Source organism: Triticum aestivum, chromosome 6B (genome assembly GCF_018294505.1).
Source record: "Triticum aestivum cultivar Chinese Spring chromosome 6B, IWGSC CS RefSeq v2.1, whole genome shotgun sequence".
In the NCBI taxonomy this organism is placed as follows: domain Eukaryota; kingdom Viridiplantae; phylum Streptophyta; class Magnoliopsida; order Poales; family Poaceae; genus Triticum; species Triticum aestivum.
Window position 1 is genome coordinate 209435215 of NC_057810.1, and position 10373 is coordinate 209445587.

Here is a 10373-nt window from a genome sequence, read left to right on the forward strand (position 1 = left end):
CAAACCACATAACAACATACGTTGTTCCCTTTGTCATCGGTATGTTACTTGACCGAGATTCGATCATCGGTATCCAATACCTAGTTCAATCTCGTTACCGGCAAGTGTCTTTACTCGTTACGTAATGCATCATTCCGTAACAAACTCATTGGTCACATTGCTTGCAAGGCTTATAGTGATGTGCATTACCGAGAGGGCCCAGAGATACCTCTCCGACAACCGGAGTGACAAAACCTAATCTCGAAATACGCCAACTCAACATCTACCTTTGGAGACACCTGTAGAGCTCCTTTATAATCACCCAGTTACGTTGTGATGTTTGGTAGCACACAAAGTGTTCCTCCGATAAACGGGAGTTGCATAATCTCATAGTTGTAGGAACTTTGTATAAGTCATGAAGAAAGCAATAGCAACATACTAAATGATCAAGTGCTAGGATAACGGAATGGGTCAAGTCAATCACATCATTCTCCTAATGATGTGATCTCTTTAATCAAATAACAACACATGTCTATGGTTAGGAAACATAACCATCTTTGATTAATGAGCTAGTCAAGTAGAGGCATACTAGTGACATTAACTTTGTCTATGTATTCACACATGTATTATGTTTCCGGTTAATACAATTCTAGCATTAATAATAAACATTTATCATGATATGAGGAAATAAATAATAACTTTATTATTGCCTCTAGGGCATATTTCCTTCAGTCTCCCACTTGCACTAGAGTCAATAATCTAGATTACACAGTAATAATTCTAACACCCATGGAGTCTTGGTGCTGATCATGTTTTGCTCGTGGAAGAGGCTTAGTCAATGGGTCTGCAACATTCAGATCCGTATGTATCTTGCAAATCTCTATGTCTCCCACCTGGACTTGGTCCCGGATGGAATTGAAGCATCTCTTGATGTGCTTGGTCCTCTTGTGAAATGTGGATTTCTTTGCCAAGCCAATTGCACCAGTATTGTCATAGAAGATCTTCATTGGTCCCGATGCACTAGGTATGACACCTAGATCGGAAATGAACTCCTTCATCCAGACTCCTTCATTTGCTACTTCCGAAGCAGCTATGTACTCCGCTTCGCATGTAGATCCCGCCACAACGCTTTGTTTAGAACTGCACCAACTTACAGCTCCACCATTTAATAAAACACGTATCCGATTTGTGATTTAGAATCGTTCGGATCAGTGTCAAAGCTTGCATCGACGTAACCATTTACGACTAGCTCCTTGTCACCTCCATAAACGAGAAACATATCCTTAGTCCTTTTCAGGTATTTTAGGATGTTCTTGACCGCTGTCCAGTGATCCACTCCTGGATTACTTTGGTACCTCCCTGCTAAACTTAGTGCTAAGCATACATCAGGTCTGGTACACAGCATTGCATACATGATAGAGCCTATGGCTGAAGCATAGGGAACATCTTTCATTTTTTCTCTATCTTCTGCTGTGGTCGGGCATTGAGTCTGACTCAACTTCACACCTTGCAATACAGGCAAGAACCCTTTCTTTGCCTAATCCATTTTGAACTTTTTCAAAACTTTATCAAGGTATGTGCTTTGTGAAAGTCCAATTAAGCGTCTTGATCTATCTCTATAGATCTTGATGCCCAATATGTAAGCAGCTTCATCGAGGTCCTTCATTGAAAAACTTTTATTCAAGTATCCCTTTATGCTATCCAGAAATTCTATATCATTTCCAATTAACAATATGTCATCTACATATAATATCAGAAATGCTACAGAGCTCCCACTCACTTTCTTGTAAATACAGGCTTCTCCAAAAGTCTGTATAAAACCATGTGCTTTGATCACACTATCAAAGCGTTTATTCCAACTCCGAGATGCTTACACCAGTTCATAAATGGATCGCTGGAGCTTGCACACTTTGTTAGCACCTTTTGGACCGACAAAACCTTCCGGTTGCATCATATACAACTCTTCTTCCAGAAATCCATTCAGGAATGCAGTTTTTACATCCATTTGCCAAATTTCATAATCATAAAATGCGGCAATTGCTAACATGATTCGGACAGACTTAAGCATCGCTACGGGTGAGAAAGTCTCATCGTAGTCAACCCCTTGAACTTGTCGAAAACCTTTTGCAACAAATCGAGCTTTGTAGACAGTTATATTACCATCACGTCAGTCTTCTTCTTGAAGATCCATTTATTCTCAATGGCTTGCCGATCATCGGGCAAGTCAACCAAAGTCCATACTTTGTTCTCATACATGCATCCTATCTCAGATTTCATGGCTTCAAGCCATTTTGCCGAATCTGGGCTCATCATCGCTTCCTCATAGTTCGTAGGTTCGCCATGGTCAAGTAACATGACTTCCAGAATAGGATTACCGTACCACTCTGGTGCAGATCTTACTCTGGTAGACCTATGAGGTTCAGTAGAAACTTGATCTGAAGTTTCATGATCAATATCATTAGCTTCCTCACTAATTGGTGTAGTTGTCATAGGAACTAGTTCTTGTGATGAACTACTTTCCAATAAGGGAGCTGGTACAGTTACCTCATCAAGTTCTACTTTCCTCCCACTCACTTCTTTCGAGAGAAACTCCTTCTCTAAAAAGGATCCGAATTTAGCAACGAAAATCTTGCCCTCAGATCTGTGATAGAAGGTGTACCCAATAGTCTCTTTTGGGTATCCTATGAAGACACATTTCTCTAATTTGGGTTCGAGCTTATCTGGTTGAAGTTTCTTCACATAAGCATCGCAACCCCAAACTTTAAGAAACGACAACTTTGGTTTCTTGCCAAACCACAATTCATAAGGTGTCGTCTCAACGGATTTTGATGGTGCCCTATTTAACGTGAATGCGGCTGTCTATAAAGCATAACCCCAAAACGATAGCGGTAAATCAGTAAGAGACATCATAGATCGCACCATATCCAGTAAAGTACGATTACGACGTTCGGACACACTATTTCGTTGTGGTGTTCCGGGTGGCGTGAGTTGCGAAACTATTCCGCATTGTTTCAAATGTAAACCAAACCCGTAACTCAAATATTCTCCTCCACGATCAGATCATAGAAATTTTATTTTCTTGTTACGATGATTTTCTACTTCACTCTGAAATTCTTTGAACTTTTCAAATGTTTCAGACTTGTGTTTCATCAAGTAGATATACCCATATCTGCTCAAATCATCTGTGAAGGTGAGAAAATAACGATACCCGCCGCGAGCCTCAATATTCATTGGACCATATACATCAGTATGTATGATTTCCAACAAATCAGTTGCTCGCTCCATAGTTTCGGAGAACGGCGTTTTAGTCATCTTTCCCATGAGGCACGGTTCGCAAGTACCAAGTGATTCATAATCAAGTGATTCCAAAAGTCCATCAGTATGGAGTTTCTTCATGCTCTTTACACCGATATGACCTAAACGGCAGTGCCACAAATAAGTTGCACTATCATTATCAACTCTGCATCTTTTGGCTTCAACATTATGAATATGTGTATCACTACTATCGAGATTTAATAAAAATAGACCACTCTGTAAGTGTGCATGACCATAAAAGATATTACTCATATAAATAGAACAACCATTATTCTCTGATTTAAATGAATAACCGTCTCGCATCAAACAAGATCCAGATATAATGTTCATGCTCAACGCTGGCACCAAATAACAATTATTTAGGTATAAAACTAATCCCGATGGTAGATGTAGAGGTAGCGTGCCGACCGTGATCACATCGACTTTGGAACCATTACCCACGCGCATCGTCACCTCGTCCTTAGCCAATCTTCGCCTAATCCATAGTCCTTGTTTTGAGTTGCAAATATTAGCAACAGAACCAGTATAAAATACCCAGGTACTACTGCGAGCATTAGTAAGGTACACATCAATAACATGTATATCACATATACCTTTGTTCACTTTGCCATCCTTCTTATCCGCCAAATACTTGGGGCAGTTCTGATTCCAGTGTCCAGTCTGCTTGCAGTAGAAGCACTTAGTCTCAGGTTTAGGTCCAAACTTGGGTTTCTTCTCTTGAGCAGCAACTTGTTTGATGTTCTTCTTGAAGTTCCCCTTCTTCTTCCCATTGCCTTTTTTCTTGAAACTGGTGGTCTTATTGACCATCAACACTTGATGCTCCTTCTTGATTTCTACCTCCGCAGCCTTTAGCATTGCAAAGAGCTCAGGAATAGTCTTGTTCATCCCTTGCATATTATAGTTCATCATGAAGCTCTTGTAGCTTGGTGACAGTGATTGAAGAATTCTGTCAATGACACTATCATCAGGAAGATTAACTCCTAGTTGAATCAAGTGATTATTATACCCAGACATTTTGAGTATGTATTCACTGACAAAACTATTCCCCTCCATCTTACAGCTATAGAACTTATTGGGGACTTCATATCTCTCAACCCGGGCATTTTCTTGAAATATTAACTTCAACTCCTGGAACATCTCATATGCTCCATGACGTTCAAAACATCGTTGAAGACCCGGTTCCAAGCCATAAAGCATGGCACACTGAACTATCGAGTAGTCATCAGCTTTGCTCTGCCAGACGTTCTTAATGTCATCAGTTGCATCTGCAGCAGACCTGGCACCCAGCGGTGCTTCCAGGACGTAATTCTTCTGTGCAGCAATGAGGATAATCCTCAGGTTACGGACCCAGTCCGTGTAATTGCTACCATCATCTTTTAACTTAGCTTTCTCAAGGAACGCATTAAAATTCAACGGAACAACAGCACGAGCCATCTATCTACAACAAACATAGACAAGCAAAATACTATCAGGTACTAAGTTCATGATAAATTTAAGTTCAATTAATCATATTACTTAAGAACTCCCACTTAGACAAACATCTCTCTAGTCATCTAAGTGATCACGTGATCCAAATGAACTAAACCATGTCCGATCATCACGTGAGATTGAGTAGTTTCAATCGTGAACATCACTATGTTGATCATATCTACTATATGATTCACATTCGACCTTTCGGTCTCCGTGTTCCAAGGCCATATCTGTATATGCTAGGCTCGTCAAGTTTAACCTGAGTATTTTGCGTGTGCAACTATTTTGCACCCGTTGTATTTGGACGTAGAGCCTATCACACCCGATCATCACGTGGTGTCTCAGCACGAAGAACTTTCGCAATGGTGCATACTCAGGGAGAACACTTCTTGATAATTTAGTGAGGGATCATCTTAAAATGCTACCGTCAATCAAAGCAAGATAAGATGCATAAAGGATAAACATCACATGCAATCAATATAAGTGATATGATATGGACATCATCATCTTGTGCTTGTGATCTCCATCTCCGAAGCACCATCGTGATCACCATCATCACCGGCGCGACACCTTGATCTCCATCGTAGCATCGTTGTCATTACGCCATCTATTGCTTCTACGACTATCGCTACCGCTTAGTGATAAAGTAAAGCAATTACAGGGCGTTTGCATTTCATACAATAAAGCGACAACCATATGGCTCCTGCCAGTTGCCGATAACTTCGGTTACAAAACATGATCATCTCATACAATAAAATATAGCATCGCGTCTTGACCATATCACATCACAACATGCCCTGCAAAAACAAGTTAGATGTCCTCTACTTTGTTGTTGCAAATTTTACGTGGCTGCTACGGGCTGAGCAAGAACCGTTCTTACCTACGCATCAAAACCACAACGATAGTTTGTCAAGTTAGTGTTGTTTTAACCTTCGCAAGGACCGGGCGTAGCCACACTCGGTTCAACTAAAGTTGGAGAAACAGACACCTGCTAGTCACCTATGTGCGAAGCACGGCGGTAAAACCAGTCTCGCATAAGCGTACACGTAATGTCGGTCCGGGACGCTTCATCCAACAATGCCGCTGAACCAAAGTATGACATGCTGGTAAGCAGTATGACTTGTATCGCCCACAACTCACTTGTGTTCTACTCATGCATATAACATCTACGCATAAAACCTGGCTCGGATGCCACTGTTGGGGAACGTAGTAATTTCAAAAAAAATTCTACGCACACGCAAGATCATGGTGATGCATAGCAACGAGAGGGGAGAGTGTGTCCACGTACCCTCGTAGACCGAAAGCGGAAGCATTATGACAACGCGGTTGATGTAGTCGTACATCTTCACGATCCGACCGATCCAAGCACCGAACGTACGGCACCTCCGAGTTCAGCACACGTTCAGCTCGATGATGATCCCCGGACTCCGATCCAGCAGGGTGTCGGGGATGAGTTCCGTCAGCACGACGGTGTGGTGACGATGATGATGTTCTACCGACGCAGGGCTTCGCCTAAGCACCGCAAACGATATGACCGAGGTGGAATATGGTGGAGGGGGGCACCGCACACGGCTAAGGAATGATCACGAAGATCAACTTGTGTGTCTAGAGGTGCCCCCTGCCCCCGTATATAAAGGAGGGAGGGGGAGGTGCGGCCGGCCCCCTAGGGGTGCGCCTGGAGGAGTCCTACTCCCACCGGGAGTAGGACTCCCCCCTCTTGCCTTGTTGGAGAAGGAAGGGGGAAGGGGGAAAGAGGAAAGGCCCCCCCTCCTTGTCCTATTCGGACTATGGGGGAGGGGGCGCGCGGCCTGCCCTGGCCGGCCCTCCTCTTCTCCCTTATGGCCCATGTAGGCACATTAACCCCCGGGGGGGTTCCGGTAACCCCCCGGTACTTTGGTAAAATCCTGATTTCACCCGGAACGATTCCGATAACCAAATATAGGCTTCCAATATATCAATCTTTATGTCTCGACCATTTCGAGACTCCTCGTCATGTCCGTGATCACATCCGAGACTCCGAACAACCTTCGGTACATCAAAACTTATAAACTTATAACAAAACTGTCATCGTAACGTTAAGCGTGCGGACCCTACGGGTTCGAGAACTATGTAGACATGACCTAGAACTGTTTCCGGTCAATAACCAATAGCGGAACCTGGATGCTCATATTGGCTCCTACATATTCTACGAAGATCTTTATCGGTCAAACCGCATAACAACATACGTTGTTCCCTTTGTCATCGGTATGTTACTTGCCCGAGATTCGATCGTCGGTATCCAATACCTAGTTCAATCTCGTTACCGGCAAGTCTCTTTACTTGTTACGTAATGCATCATTCCGTAACCAACTCATTGGTCACATTGCTTACAAGGCTTATAGTGATGTGCATTACCGAGAGGGCCCAAAGATACCTCTCCGACAATCGGAGTGACAAAACCTAATCTCGAAATACGCTAAGTCAACATCTACCTTTGGAGACACATGTAGAGCTCCTTTATAATCACCCAGTTATGTTGTGACGTTTGGTAGCACACAAAGTGTTCCTCCGGTAAACGGGAGTTGCATAATCTCATAGTTGTAGGAACTTTGTATAAGTCATGAAGAAAGCAATAGCAACATACTAAACGATCAAGTGCTAGGCTAACGGAATGGGTCAAGTCAATCACATCATTCTCCTAATGATGTGATCTCTTTAATCAAATAATAACACATGTCTATGGTTAGGAAACATAACCATCTTTGATTAATGAGCTAGTCAAGTAGAGGCATACTAGTGATATTAAGTTTGTCTGTGTATTCACACATGTATTATGTTTCCAGTTAATACAATTCTAGCATTAATAATAAACATTTATCATGATATGAGGAAATAAATAATAACTTTATTATTGCCTATAGGGCATATTTCCTTCAGTTCTAGCATAAACAAATAAAAGAAAAGATCAACTGCTTGTCGTTTTCCGACTCCGACTCGGTAATGTCCTCCTCCGACGTCTGAAGGTAGGCGTCATCATACCGCTCGTCCTCGGAGTCTCAGGACGACGCTTCTCCTAGCTTCATGTATAATTGAGCGGCCTGCTTCCGCGCACGCTTGTCCTCCCAATAGGCGGCTCGCTCCGTCCTCCTCGCCTTCCTCTCCATCCTCCTTTGCTTGTAGAACTTGGGCTCGTTGACGATGTCTTGTAGGAAGCGTTCGTGCCACACCACCATGGCTTCCACGTCCATCTCGATGATGGCGAGGCGACGCTGCCGCCTCCGGTTGTCACGACGATCCTCGTCGGTGAAAAGCCGCGGGAGAGGCACGAGATCCTGTGTCCGCTGGCTCGTCGACATGTCCGGAAAATTCATCTCTCGACTAGGCCGCCGGAGGCGCCACACGGCTGCGTCGTACGCGCGGGCCGCCTCCTCTGCGGTGTCGAAGGTGCCGAGAATGAGGCGTTTCTCGGCAAACCAGATCTCGGAGGAGAAGGCGCCGGAGCGGCACTCGCGGACTCCGCGAAAATCCGAAGCACCCAGGCGGCGCATCGACATGGTGGCGCAGAGGCTAGTGAGAGGGGACGAGACGAGTGGGCGGCGAACAGAGTGTGGAGGGAGCACCTTCTTAATAACGAGCGCCGGTCGCGGCGCGCCAAAACCAGCACAGGCTAGGCCGACTTTCCCCGCACGCGCGAACCTTTCCCGCGCGCTGAAACGTCAAAACCAGGGTGACGACATGGTCGCTGGCATGATCTATGCGTGCGCGGTCATGAAATGGGTCGGCGCGTTGGGCGACTGCCGAAACAAATCTAAAAAAATACGGACGCCGGATAGGCGACCGACCCAAACGGATAAAAAGCGGACAAAAGCGCCGTTTTTTTGGTCGGCGTGTTGGAGTTGCTCTAAGTGGTGCGTCTCCCTGCTGAAAGAAAATACTCTAGAACGAAACTTGAGAGAGCAGCTCCACATCACCACGTGGAGCTATCCATCCGGCCGTTCACGTGCACACACGCGCACCACCACACGTTCCCGAGCCCACCGCCCCTGACAGACGGGACGCAACAGTCACCTGCCCCTACTGTAGAGTCCCTTGAAGCACGTACAGCGGTGACTGGTCCGGGACAGGCCAGTCGTCACCGACGACGCGCCGGTCCACACGTCCGCCCGCCACAACGCACACACACTACACGAGAGATCGGAGCGACGGTACGTGTCGCGAGCCCGCGGCGGGCGCGCGCTGGCCGGACGAGGAGCCGTCCGCTTCGCCCGCCCCACTTGGCCCCCCGCCGCCGTCGCCGTCACTCGTTTTCCTCCCCGCTTCTTCGTGGCTGGCGAGTGGCGAGCCGGCTCGATCTCCCGAGTCACCTTCCTGCCCCCTCTCCTCGCGCGCGCGGCCGCAGGCGCCGAGGGCAGCGCGGCCATTTCCACCGCCCATCCCTAGATATTTCCCCAGGCGGGCCGATCGACCGGTGCGTCCGGGTCACGGATCACCACATGTTGTCAACGCCGCCCGCGTGGGCTTCCCGTACCTCCTGGGTGACGCACCGCGGCCACAGGATAGGGGACGCCAAGCGATGCGCGCGCGGTGGGCGCGGTGATCGCGTCGGAACGGTTGGCTGCCGGCCCGGTGTTTGCTTTGCTTGGCGTGGGCGAGTTCCCGGGTTGGGCGGTCCGGAGAGCGCGCGCGTGTACCGATCGCCCGTCCAGTGTACTGTGTACGCGATACGCATGCACGTGGTGAGTGGTGACCGTGAACGCGCGGCACGTACTACGTACGGTGGAGGCGGCTGTAAGGCCGTCCACGCGTCCGGTGGCTAGCTCTCAGCGCGCAACGCCCGGCACAAGCCTGGCCGTCCGATGCCGTTGGTCCATGCGACGAAGAGTATACCGCGAGCGAAGGATGTATGGCTTTACACATCCGGGGAACAAACACATTTCTTTACCAGTCTCCGGCATTTCTTTCATTTCTTGTGAGCAGAAAGCAGTCAACTGCTGATCAGGCATTCACATATGCTGGCTCCACTTGGCTAGCTCCTCAGCATCTCCAAGAATCTTATTTTGTTATCATTCACAGACACATTTTCCTTTCAGAGATATACATATCCTGTCCGTGGACCTCCGGCGCTAGCTTTTGATCCGCAGCCACTTGCCTAACCACAGCCCTGAATAGAACCACGCACCACGCGTGTCATTCGCACCTTTAATTAAGCTTCTCCAAAGCCCCTACGACCACGCCACGACACGCCATATCCCATGGCTGTCAGTTGCCCAGCGGAGATTAGCCCGAGGTTACCGACCACACGCCGAGTCCACTCGAGTGCATCTTTAACAACGACTTAATCCGCGCCTAATCAGAGTAGTACAGTACTTCGTATCCTAAAATTGAGACACTTATTTTGAAACGGAGGAAATAGTATACTACCTGGCCTCAGCCGTGGCATGGTGTCACCTCTTCCGCCCAGATATTTCCTGGCGTGCATCGCCACGGCGTGGAGTAGGAGCAAGACTTGCCAAGGCACGCAACCGTACCATGCATAAACTAAACTAATTACCGTCCACTAGCTAAGATATTTCTAACGACGAACCTGTTAATTAATCTGTGGATGCCATCAGCTGAGCGTGGTCACTAGC